The sequence below is a fragment of the Balaenoptera ricei genome, chromosome 1, assembly GCF_028023285.1.
Source record: "Balaenoptera ricei isolate mBalRic1 chromosome 1, mBalRic1.hap2, whole genome shotgun sequence".
In the NCBI taxonomy this organism is placed as follows: domain Eukaryota; kingdom Metazoa; phylum Chordata; class Mammalia; order Artiodactyla; family Balaenopteridae; genus Balaenoptera; species Balaenoptera ricei.
Genome location: NC_082639.1, coordinates 43,685,348 through 43,697,765, shown reverse-complemented (window position 1 = coordinate 43,697,765; position 12,418 = coordinate 43,685,348). Strand labels below are relative to the sequence as shown.

The following is a 12,418-nucleotide window of genomic DNA, read 5'->3' as shown; positions in this document are numbered from 1 at the left end:
ATTTTAAAGATAAACTGAGGCACTAAAAAAAAATGTTTCCTGACATTATTACAAATGTAATTCTACTATCTGATGTGAAAATGATGTGCTTATTAAAATAATAAGCAAGTACTCTAAAAGGCTGGAGATTCAAGTTTTCAGAGAACAATAAAAAATATGGAATGGAAATCACTGATCAAAGATTTTCCTGTCTTGAGAACCTGAAAAAACATGTACATGCTATATACTCTAAATGAGAAGTGCTGTTGATGCTAAGAAACAGACTTAACATCTATCAAATAAAGGACTAAATCATATCAGAAGTATGAAAGGGCTGTATGGTATAGAAGTTCCAAGGTCAAAATGAGAATGAGGTCAAAGTAATACCTCTAATACCTAGCCAATTAAAGAGTTTTTTAAACAAATAAATAAACTCTATAAATTCAAATTCAAATTCTGAGTATGTGTGTCTATTTTAACATGTGAGGCAAGTCCAATAATATTATGTAACTGTCTCAAAAATCATAGGTTTTCCTTCTGGAATTAGATCCCTTTGACCTTCTAGCCTCAGCTGGTAAAGTCTCAAACCTGGTTAAATCCAACTGTCTACCTACTCCATACATTCCCCTAAGCAGCTTAAATGTGGCTAAAGGAGAACCACAAAAGATGGTGACTCCTCTCAACTTCACATTTATGACTTCACACTACATTTTCCTTAGTTAATCTACTTTCAACCCTGTATCTCATCTTCACCTTCTGATATGCCTGGAATCCCTCAATTCAAAGCTTTCATAATTCATTTCTACCAGAAAACAACCCTCTAGTCTCCTGCAGGACAATGAGGAAAGTCACTTGACTACAAAAGATAAGGTAGAATACCTACAAAATTAAACCACTCGTAGCACAGACTTCCAAACAATCTCCGTTTTCAACATCCCACCTCAACTAAGCCTTTAGAGATCCCTAGAGCCTCCACAAGACTCTCTAAGGTTCTGTGGGGGGTACAGACTTCCTTCTCATCACGTCTCCCTCTGCAGGCAAGCACTTTACAGCTTCTTTGTTCTAAAACCTTTCTTTACTTTCTCCCTTTTTTATAGCTTATTTTTAAATTTTTTTAATTAAAAAAATTGTATACAATTTTTAAAGTTTACTTTCCATTTACAGTTATTACAAACTATCGGCTGTATTCCCTGCATTGTACAATACATCCTTGAGCCTACCTTACACCCAACAGTATGTACCTCCCACTCCCTGATCCCTATATTTCCCCTGTCTCTCTCCCCACTGGTAACCACAAGTTTGTTCTCTATATCTGGGAATCTGCTTCTTTTTCATTATATTTGCTAGTCTGTTGTATTTCTGAGATTCCACATATAAGTGATATCATATAATATCTGTATTTCTCTGTCTGACTTATTTCACTTAGCATAACACCCTCCAAGTCCATCCACGCTGCTGTAAATGGCAAAATTTCATTCTTTTTTATGGCTAAGTAGTATTCCATTGTATGTCTATACCACATCTTCTTTATGCATTCATCTATTGTTGGACACTCAGGTTGCTTCCATACCTTGGCAATTATAAATAACACTGCTGTGAACATTGGGGAGCATGTATCTTTTCAAATTAGTGTTTTTGGTTTTTTCAGATATATAACTAGGAGAACTGCTGAGTCATACAGAAGTTTTATTTTTAGTTCTTTGAGAAATCTCCATGCTGTTTTCCACAGTGGCTGCACCAATTTACATTCCCACCAACAGTGTAGGAGGGTTCCTTTTTCTCCACACCCTCTCCAACACATATTATTTGTGTTCTTTTCAATGATAGTCATTCTGACAAGTGTGAGGTGATATCACATTATGGTCTTGATTTGCATTTCCCTGATGATTAGTGATGTTGAGAATCTTTTCATATGCCTGTTGGCCATCTGTATTTCCACTTTGGAAAATGTCTATTCAATTCTTCTGCCCATTTTTTAATCAGGTTGTTTGTTTTTCTGCTGTTGAGTTCTATGAGCTGTTTATATTTCTCCCATTCAGTAGGCTGCCTTTTCGTTTTGTTGGTGGTTTCCCTTGCTGTGCCAAAGCTTTTAAGTTTAATTAGATCCCATTTGCTTACTTTTGTTTCCTTTACTTGAGGAGACATCCAAAATAAAATATTGCTGTGATTTATGTCCAAGAGTGTTCTGCCTATGTTTTCCTCTAGGAGTTATATAGTAACCAGTCTTGCATTTAGGTCTTTAATCCATTTTAAGTTTATTTTTGTATATGGTGTTAGTGAATGTTCTAATTTCATTATTTTACATGTAGCTGTCCAGTATTCCCAGCACCATTTATTGAAGAGACTGTCTTTTCCACTGTACATTCTTGCCTCCTTTGTCATAGATTAACTGACCATAACTGCATGGGTTTATTTCTGGGCTATCCATCTTGTTCCACTGATCTATAGGTCTGTTTTTGTGCCAGTGCCTACTGTTTCGATTACTGTAGCTTTGTAGTATATAGTCTGAAGTCAGGGAGACTGATTCCTCCAGCTTCATTCTTCTTTCTCAAGATTGTTTGACTACTCAGGTTCTTTTGTGTTTCCATACAAATTTTAAAATTATTTGTTCTACTTCTGTGAAAAATGCCGTTGGTATTTTGATAGGGATTGCACTGAACCTGTAGATTGCCTTGGGTGGTATGATCATTGTAACAATACTGATTCTTCCAATCCCAGAACACAATATATCTTTCCATCTGTTTATGATATCTTCAATTTCTTTCATCAGCACTGTAATAGTTTTTGGAGTACCGGTCTTTTGCCTCTCTTAGGGAGGTTTATTCCTAGGTATTTTATTCTCTTTGATGTGATGATAAATGGGATTGTTTCCTTAATTTTTCTTTCTGCTATTTCGCTGTTAGTGTATAGAAATTCAACAGATTTCTGTGTATTAATTTTGCATCCTGCAACTTTACTGAATTCATTCATCACCTCTAGTAGTTTTCTGGTGGTGCTTTTAGGATTTTCTATGTATAGTATCATGTCATCTGAAAACAGTGGCAGTTTTAAGTCTTTCTTTCCATTTTCTATTCCTTTTACTTCTTTTTCTTCTCTGATTGCTGTGGGTAGGACTTCCAAAACTATGTTGAATAAGAGTGGCGAGACCGGGCATCCTCATCTTGTTTCTGATCTTAGAGGAAATGCTTTCAGCTTTTCACCATTCAGTATAATGTTAGCTGTGGGTTTGTCATATATTGACTTTATTATGTTGAGGTATGTTCCCTCTGTGCCTGTTTCTGGAGAGTTTTTAATCACAAATGAATGTTGAATTTTATCAAAAGCTTTTTCTGTGTCTACTGAAATGATTATATGCTTTTTATTCTTCAATTTGTTAATGTGTTGTATTACACCGATTGATTTTCAGATATTAAAAAATCCTTGCATCACTGGGATAAATCCCACTTGATCATGGTGTATGATCCTTTTAATGTATTGTTGGATTTGGTTTGCCAGCATTTTGTTGAGGATTTTTGCATCTATGTTCATCATAGTGATATTGGCCTGTAATTTTCTTTTTTTCTTATATCTTTGTCTGATTTTGGTATCAGGGTGATGGTGGCCTCATAGAATGAGTTTGCAAGGGTTCCTTCCTCTGCAATTTTTTGGAATAGTTTCAGAAGGAGAGATGTCAATTCTTCTCTAAATGTTTGGTAGAATTCACCTGTGAAGCCATCTGGTTCTGGACTTTCATTTGTTGGGAGTTTTAAAATTACTGATCCAATTTCAGTACTGGCAATTGGTCTGTTCATATTTTCTATTTCTTCCTGGTTCAGTCTTGGGAGATTGTACCTTTCTAAGAATTTGCCCATTTCCTCTAGGTTGTCCACTTTATTGGCATATAGCTGTTCATAGTAGTCTCTTATGATCCTTTGTATTTCTGTGGTGTCGGTTGTAACTTCTCCTTTTTCATTTCTGATTCTACTGATTTGGGCCCTCTCCCCCTTTTTTTTCTTCCTGCGTCTGGCTAAAGGTTTATCAATTCTGTTTATCTTTTCAAAGAACCAGCTTTTAGTTTCATTGATCTTTTCTAGTGTTTTCTTAGTCTCTATTTCATTTATTTCTGTTCTGATCTTGATGATTTCTTTCATTCTACTAACTTCAGGTTCTGTTTATTCTTCTTTCCCTAGTTGCTTTAGGTGTAATGGTATGTTGTTTATTTGAGATTTTTTTCTTGTTTCCTGAGGTAAGCTTGTATAACTATAAACTTCCTTCTTAGAACTGCTTTTGTTGTGTCTCATAGGTTTTGGATCACTGTGTTTTCATCTGTCCCTAGGTATTTTTTGATTTCCTCTTTGATTTCTTCAGTGATCCATTGGTTGTTTAGTAGCATATTGTTTAGCCGCCATGTGTTTGTGTTTTTTATGGTTTTTTTCTTGTAGTTGATTTCTAGTCTCAGAGCATTGTGGTCGGAAGAGGTGCTTGATATGATTTCAATTTTCTTAAATTGACCAAGGTTTATTTTATGGCCTAGCATGTGATCTATCCTGCAGAATGTTCCGTGTGCACTTGAAAAGAATATATATTCTGCTGCTTTCAGATGGAATCCTCTATACATATCAATTAAGTCCATTTGGTCTAATGTGTCATTTTAAGGCCTGTGTTTCCCTACTGATTTTCTGTCTGGATGATCTGTCCACTGATGTAAGTGGGATGTTAAAGTTCCCCACTATTATTGTGTTACTGTCGATTTCCCCTTTTATGTCTGTTAATATTTGCCTTATATATTGAGGTGCTCCTATGTTGGGTACATATATATTTACTATTGTTATATCTTCTTCTTGGATTGATCCCTTGATCATTAATGAAATGTTCTTCTTTGTCTCTTGTAATAGTCTTTATTTTAAAGTCTCTTTTGTCTGATATAAGTATTGCTACTCCAGCTTTCTTCTGATTTCCATTGGCATGGAACACCTTTTTCCATCCCCTCACTTTCAGTCTGTATGGGTCTCTTGATCTGAAAGGAGTCTTTTGTAGGCAGCATATATATGAGTCCTGTTTTTGTATCCATTCAGCCAGCCTATGTATTTTGGTTGGAGCATTTAGTCCATTTACATTTAAGGTAATTATCGATATGTATGTTCTTGTTGTCATTTTGTTGTTTTGGATTCGTTTTTGGGTTTATTCACTTTCTTCTTCTCTTCTCTTGTGATTTGATAACTATCTTTAGTGTTATGTTTGAATTCCTTTTTCTTTTTTGTGTGTGTATCTATTATAGATTTTTGGTTTACGGTTACCATGAGGTTTTTGTATAGCGGTCTATATATACATGCTTGTTTTAAGTGGCTGATCTCTTAATTTCAAATGCACTGTAAAAACTGTGCATTTGTATTCTCCTCCCTTCACAATTACTGGTTTTGATATCATGGTTTACATCTAATTGATTTGTGTATACCTTAACTGCTTACTGAGGATATACATGATTTTTACTACTTTTGTCTTTTAACCTCCCGACTAGCTTTGTGTGTGGATGATATACTACCTTTACTGTATGTTTGCCTTTGCTGGTAAGTTTTTTTCATTTTGTAATTTTCTTGTTTCTAATTATGTCCTTTTCTTTTTTGCCTAGAGAAGTTTCTTTAACATTTGTTGTAAAGCTGGTTTGGTGGTGCTGAACTCTTTTAGCTTTTGCTTGTCTGTAAAGCCTTTGATCTCTCTGGGTAGAGTATTATTGATTTTAAGCTTTTCCCTTTCATCACTTTGAATATATTGTGCCACTCTCCTCTGGCCTACAGAGTTTCTGCTGAAACTGATAGCCTTATTGGGAGTTCCCTCGTATGTTATTTGTTGCTTTTCTCTTGCTGCTTTTAATATTCTCTCTTTATCTTTGTCATTTTAATTACAACGTGTCTTGGTGTGTTCCTCTTTGGGTTCATCCTGTATGGGACCCTGTGCTTCTTGGACTTGGGTGACTGTTTCCTTTCCCAGGTTAGGGAAGTTTTCAGCTACTATGTTTTCAGATATGTTCTCAGGCCCTTTCTCTCTCTCTTCTCCTTCTGGGACCCCTATAATGCAAATATTAGTGCACTGACTTTTGGCATTATGGAATTGCTTTTTTGGAAGGAACAAAAGAAATTCAGTAAATGGATAGATATACAACATAAAATACAGTATAAAATGCCTTAAATACAGTTCAAGATACACAGAAAAAAAAGAACTCCTTCAATATTCTGCTCAATGTCACCTCCCAATGTGAAATTAACAACTAATCACTATGTTCTCTATGTTCTCACAGTACATTTATATCAACAACACTTTTCGCATTACATGGTAGCGTCTCCCTTTATAAATCTGTTGCACGCCACTAAATAATAAACCACGCAAGGCAGGAAACCCTTTTTATTCATCCCTTTATCCCAATACCTCAGCACAGTGTTTGTCGTATAGTAGGTATTAAAAATATGTGGAATGATTTCATCAAGTATAGCATATAACACACTCCCATGGCAAGGATTCCAAATAAATAGCTTCTAATTTTATCCCCCTCCTTTTATTTCTACTACATCTGCCTTAGTTTAGGCCCTCATTAGTTATCTCCCAGATTGGTTCAATATAGTTTCCAAACTAATGTCCCTGTCTCCTTTGGTCTAGAAAATATATCCTTTCGTAGGCTTACCAAAATAGCTTTGTAAAAGAAAATCAGATCACGTTATTCTTCTGCTTAAAAATCCTTAAATAGCTCCCCATCTCACCTATTTAATGGACATATCTCTGGAGGTCACAATAATGGGTCGTCATTTGCTACTACATATACTACCCAGCTGATTGTGCTTGCCTAGCTAACTAAATGGATCCCCTTCCTCCTTTCCCCCAAGAATGAAGTGCAGTTTTTTAGCATGGCATAGAGATCCCTTCAGAACTTGTTTTCCAACTTGTTCTCCCACTACTTTCCAAAGCTCCAATCATACTAAACTAATAATATTTCTTGTGAGATGCTCTGCCATGCTTCTCTATCATTGCGTGTTCTGTACCTATGTTGAACCACTTTTTATTTGCCTAACTTGCGTTACCAAGGTTCAACTCATTCTCAGCTCAACCTCGAAGGCTTCCTCAATTCTCTACAGACTGTTTTAAAAGAGTCACCTTATGTTCCTGTCATGCATCTCTCTCTACTAATGGCAGCAGAGACCAAATGAATTTACATTATGGGTAATCCTGTTTGTCTTCCCCATTGGACCGTGAGTTCACTGAGATCAGGGCTATGTCTTCATGCTCTTCAAGCCAGGGTATAGCACATAGTGTTCAACAAATGTCTCATGAAGAAGTAAATTGAATGAAACTAATAAAGTTCATACTTAAGTAATCAACCTCATGATGAAGATTTCTTCTTCCCTAAGAAATAAATATTTGTGAACGTGTGTGTGTTGTAGGAGAGAAGGACAGTAAGCAAATACAAGAGAGAGACAAAAAACAGAAATTTTCTAGTAGGAGAGAGAAAAAGTGACAAGGATTTAAATAATTGGGAAATGTTATCATTATTATTCAAACACAGGCCCTTTAACATAATAATTACCCTTCTGGAGATTTATCTTAAGGAAATAATTAGATAAATACAAAAGATGTAAAATAAGTTAACTGTTAGATTGATGTTTAAAACAGTTAATAGTGAGAAAAATCTAAATGTCAAACGGAAGTATCAGTTTACAAAATGGTACAAATGTAAGACTCCATATTTGGGGAAAGACTTAAAAGTCTTTAAAAATATATACACTAAAATATAATAGAGAGTCTCAATAGTGTTTGGGTGGTTTACATTTTAGTCAAGCTTATCTATAGTACTAATTTTTCTTAGGATGAATGTATATTATTTGTTAATAAAAGAAAGGAGTATTGAGCATCCATGAATTTCAATTAATAAAAACCCAAGCTACTTAAATTTTTACTTTCAAATATGAAAACTGAAAAAGGAAAGACAAGTATTTTAAAAGATTATCTCCCTGGGGTGTACAAAGACGGTTAAAATTTTAATTATAATATGGGGAAAGTGAAAGAAGAATCATCTAAAATTAAGAAACCAAGATATTCTTAAAAAATAAACCTATAAGGAAAAATGACAAGAATAAAGATATTTAAAATGTAAAATACAAGCAATTTATAGGAATCTCTGATGTGGGTTTGTTTACAACAGAAGAGATTTATTAAGGTAAAAATTTCCAAAATCCTGGCCACAGGTTTAAAAAAAGAAAAAGAATAAACTAGAAAATATTCTCAGTTAAATAATGTTTCCGGTCTTATCTCTAATTAATACTATTCACCACAGAACAAATTCAGTATCTGCTTAGTAAGCAAACTTCTGAATAGCATTTCCACCAAGAAGTGTGACAAAGAGTTAAACTCAATATATACAAAATTGCTTCAAAATCCCAAAGTCTTCTTTCTTGGTTTTCTATCCTAGTCTGGGCAGGGATCTCAAGGTAGGTGAGGCAGATTATATTTCCAAAGATGAGGAATTCCCTGGTGGTCCAGTGGTTAAGACTCCACGCTTTCACTGCCAAGGGCCTGTGTTCGATCCCTGGTCAGGGAACTAAGATCCCGCAAGCCATGTAGCACAGCCAAACAAACAAACAAAAAACCCCAAAATGTCTGCTGCAGTACCTCCCATCCCACATGATCTTCTTACAAGAGTGGTAAACTCTATGTCCCCTTCCTCTAAAGCTGGGCAAAACTTCAGGACTACTTCAACTAATAGAGGAAAACAGGAGGGACACAACTTCTAAAACTAGGTCATAAAAGGTAATAGAGTTTCTGCCTGTTTCTCTTGGGACACTCACTCTTTGAATCCAGTTATCATGCCAGAGAGACCACAGGGAAAGGCTACATGTAGGTGATTTGGCCCATGAACCTTCACATATGTGAATGAGCAAACCTCAAGATGACCCTAGCCTCAGCCACTGTGTGCCTACAACTTCATGAAGACCCTAAGAGAGAACCTCTTAGCTAGTCCAGTCAACCTCTAGAACCACAAGACAGAATTAAATTGTTGTTGTAAGCCACTATGTTTTGGTGTAAATTATTACATAACAATAGATACATGCAACAGTAGGTTAGTAATTTGATACTCTTCAACCCGATCTTATATAAATAGTCTAGAAAAAAGGGTAAGAACCAGAAGACGAACAGGCAAAAAAGAAGACCCCTGATGGCAGCTTCTCCTCTACTGAATTATTTAGCTCCAGTTCCAAATTTACATATCCTACTCAATAAAACAGCCTTTGGGCTTCTTCGAGTACAGTTTAGGAAACATCTCATTATTCAAACAAGAAGCTAGATGAGGGAGGGGGTCTTACCTCCTCTAGAAGCTTACCAAAGTTTTCCCCCCAACATACAGTATTCTACTAATAAGAAAAGAGTTCCGGTAAATGCATTTTTTCATCTAATTAACTTCCCAGTGCCAATTTAGTACTCCTTATGGATTGGCACCCTGGGAATTCATCTATCTAGCCAGTTCCTTAACTAGTCTATGTATCATAATCCACCTGGCTCACCAATCCTAAAACTTAAGCATCATTCTAGATACTTCCTCTCCTTCTCCCCCACCTCTACATTCACTCTAACACCAAGTATTGCCAATCTTGCCTTTTAAATCTCTCATATCCATCCACTACTCTACATTCCCAGGCCATATGCCACACCACTGACATCTTTCTGTTGCCCAGATTTTTGTAAGAAAACTAACTGGTCTCCCTGCCCCCCATTTTGTGTCCATCTAGCCTATTCTCTACACAACTAAAAAACACACATCTGATTATATTATTTTCATACTTAACACCATTCAATGGTATCCTATTGCCCTTAGGATAAAGTCCATACTTCTATAAGACAGCTTTGTTGATTTGGTTTCTGCTTACCTCTCTAGTATGAAACCTTCTCTTTATTCTCAAATTCTTGCTCTATGCACTGATCACCCTGATCAACTAAACTTTCAATTCTCAATATTGCTCATCTCCATTCCTCAAAACAGCCCTTCATGCTGATAGACACTACAATATGGATGAACCTTGAAAACATTATGCTAAGTGAAAGAAGCCAGTCACAAAAGACCACACATTGTATGGTTCTGTTTATATGAAACATCCAGAATAGGCAAATCCTTAGAGACAGAAAGTAGATTAGTGGTTGCCAAGGGCCAGGGAGAGGAGGGAATAGGGAGTGAGTGCTAATGGATATGGTGTTTCTTTCTGGGGTGATGAAAATGTTCTGGAATTAGGCAGTGGTGATGGTTGCACAACTCTGTGAATATACTTGAATACCACTGAATGTGTACTTTAAAAGAGACAATTTTATGATATGTGAATTATATCTCAATAAAACTACTGGGAAAAAAACAGGCCTTCACACATTATTATTTAGGCCTGGAATATTCTGCCCCCACCACTATTACTCGACTAATTCTTGCTTACCCTCCTTATCCTACCCTATATATCACATCTTCCTTAAAGCCCTTCTATTCTAGGTCTAGGACAGGTGCTCCTTCTTTCCATATATCTTTCATTTCCTCTATCACAGCACTTACCAGCTGAATTATGATTTTTTTTTAACTGTTTGTCTCCTCTTTCCAGGCTCATACTGATGTTTTCCAGAAAAGAGACTACTTCTGACTTATTGATCACTATATCCTGTGTGTGTGTGTGTATGGCACAATGCTTGGCACAGAGTAAGTGCTCACTAACCACTTGTGATCCAAAGTAAAATCACTAAAAGACTAACTTTCAAAGTACTTCCACCTGCAAAATTTTTCCATAGGAAGGATCCCAAGAGTTGTGTTGAGACTGCTAAGGCTCTAATATACTTACTATTTCAAAGTTTATTAATGCCAACATAAAATTATTAGTTTGCATACTGAAGTTCAAACTTAAACTATGTTTTACCAGGTCTTTCTATCCTAATCACAACTTCAAACAGCTTCTATTAGTTTGATGACTCACCTTTAAAGAAAAAAAAAGGTGTGATTCAAGGGTATCTGTAAATACAATGGAATATCTAGAAAAACTGGGATTAGACTTTCAAATCAACAATTACCAATATGTAACAGACTTGCTTCTCTGATGTTTAATCCAAATGAACATTTTTACGAGCATCAGTGGAGTTTGGTGAAAGAACACTAGTGCAGGACTCCGGCAAATCCAAGTTTGAATTCATGCTCTAGCATTTAACAGCTGTTGCTGCTTTGAGGAGTTTAATTAAATAAACCTTTCTGAGTCTCAGTTTCTTTATACTTTGTATGAACACTATACTTCCCAGGATAGTTTTAATAATGAAGAATGTATTTATATAAAGTGCCTTCCTTAGGTCTCATATTTAAGTGTTTAATAAGTGGTAGCCATTACTATTCATCATCAAAAAGCAATTTGTGTGAAAGAATTACAAAAGAAAAGCAGAATGTGATTTGAACCATAAAGCCAACCAGGGGACTGGTTTGTTTATACAATTAATAATCCATCAGGGCCACTGGTCTTAAGTAATCAATTCAAGTTTGAACAATGAAATGAAACACAGGAACAAAAAAGTAACCTGACTCTTCAACTTTCTGAAGAGGCTAAATATATCTGATCCTATAAAAACATGCTTTGAATACAAACAACCTCACTCACAGTGGCAGAAAAAAGAAATGAGATAATCTTTGAAAAGAGCTTTATTCCTGCAGATCAAGACCACAGTACATTAAGAAAGCAAGATGTGGGAAGCTGACATTATTGCTACACCACATTCACAGAGGGTTTCAATTTCCAGGATATCAATCTGGCATCTTTCACAAACACTGAATTCTCAGTCAAGAGCTATTAGTACCAGGTAGTTGCTTTCTCCTAGTACACACTGAAGAAAAGCAGAGTTGAACAAATATTAGGAAAAGTGATAACAGATGTATCAAATATATAAACCTTTAGAGCACTGAAACCTTTAGAACAGCAACTGATCTGAGATTGGCACTAAAGCAAGTAACATGCGTAATTTTCAAGTCTAGAGTAATAAGACTCAAGACATAAAAACAAATTTGTGTATATATGGAATACTATTCAGATATACAACATCCCTAAAGTAGCAAATAGATTGTTTGTCCATGACTGGAACCACTAATTAACACTATATTAGCCCAAGTCCTTATCTTTAATTTTTAGGTAGTAGATATCTATTGGATTATCTTTGCCAACAGAATTCTAGGATTGCCTGCCTCTTGCTCCATACACACACATAAATTTTTATTGCAAAATAAAACCATATTCTGGGGAACCAATCAACTTAACCAGTTTATTACCTAGTATCCTTGTAACACTCCCCTTTTCCTTAAGTAAGCTCCAACTGGTTGCTTTAACTTGCAACAATAATCTTAACAAACATATCCCAACAGAACGATATAAATTGAGACTAATGACATCAAAATCAGAGTTTCAACCTTAATCGC

General features: G+C 35.6%; 1 protein-coding gene across 4 annotated transcripts in view; it reads right to left on the bottom strand.

Annotated features, from left to right (window-relative positions):
- Positions 1-12,418, bottom strand: part of ZFYVE9 (zinc finger FYVE-type containing 9) — a 188,201-nt gene that overhangs the window by 139,313 nt on the left and 36,470 nt on the right. The gene's annotated exons all lie outside the window — the stretch shown is intronic.